This window comes from Panthera uncia, chromosome F1, assembly GCF_023721935.1.
Source record: "Panthera uncia isolate 11264 chromosome F1, Puncia_PCG_1.0, whole genome shotgun sequence".
Taxonomy (NCBI): Eukaryota; Metazoa; Chordata; class Mammalia; order Carnivora; family Felidae; genus Panthera; species Panthera uncia.
This window is the reverse complement of record NC_064813.1, coordinates 65085567-65086708: the sequence shown is the minus strand read 5'-3', so window position 1 is coordinate 65086708 and position 1142 is coordinate 65085567.

Here is a 1142-nt window from a genome sequence, read left to right as displayed (position 1 = left end):
CCTCACCAATGACTGCTGAGCAACTCACCCCAAAAGGACCCAACCGGCTCCCTCCCCCCGCTGAAGCCGATCCCACGGCCCCAGCTCACATCAGCCTCGACATATTTTACACCGCCTCAGGGCCCCCAACTTCATTGCCACTGATTTTAGTGGCCCGCTCCAGGCCACCTACATTTTCTCAACACAGTGACACAATCATGGGCACCAAGCGGGGTGAGGCGGAGACCGCTGAGGGCGGCCCTTCCCACTCTGGGCTGGAGCCGGCTCTGGGGGTTCCCCGGGAGTCCGCCCGGAGAGAGGAGTCTCCCCGGGGGGAGGAGGGTGGGCCTCGGCTCCCTGGCCACCCCCTAGAGCTTAGTGGCACAGGCTGGGGGCCAACCAGAGGGTGTTCACGTGAGCTTGGGGTCGAAGGTTCCCGTCCCAGTTAGTGACTTTTTCATACATGAGTAGCCAGCGTGAGCCTATGGACACTGTGTGACACTTTGGATCAAGACCTCATCACCCCACGTGGGTCCTCTTAGGCCTCATGTGGGCCTCTGTGACCCTCTAACTTATGACGGGCGGACGGGAGACACAGGGTGGGCTCAGCCCCCGGAGGCCTGATCGAGGGGCTGCACAGCGTGGGGGTCGGGGCTCAGAAGTGAGGAGTAGGAAGGAGAGAAAAGGGATCTGGCCCCGGGGGCCTGGCAGGCAGTGGAGGGCGGCAGGGGACTGGTGAGTTCAGGAGGGTCCATTGGCCAGTCCGGTTGTGACAGATGTGACTGAGACCGGACTCGGCGGGGGGAAGCGGGGGAAGGACACCCCTGAAGAGAGGGATAAAGTCCCTGGTGCGACAGAGGAGGACTGGGGAGCCTCAGGAGCGGGAGAGGAGGCGGCGGCCGGGCAGGGGGAGGGGAGGCGGCGCGCGGGGGCGGAGCCGTGGCTGTGGTGTCGGTGCAGACTCTTCAGGTCCCATTAGCAGCAATGGAAGGTGACATGTGGGATCGATACCAATCGAGGCAACAGACTCCCAGTAATGAACCCATTTCACTCACGCTCCCCACCCCCGCCGGCCGGCCCCGGACCCCCTCCCCAGAGAGCCTGCTCCCGGAACCGTCCCCGGGGCTGGGGCCCCCAGCGTGGTGAGGTGGGCGGGGGGGGGG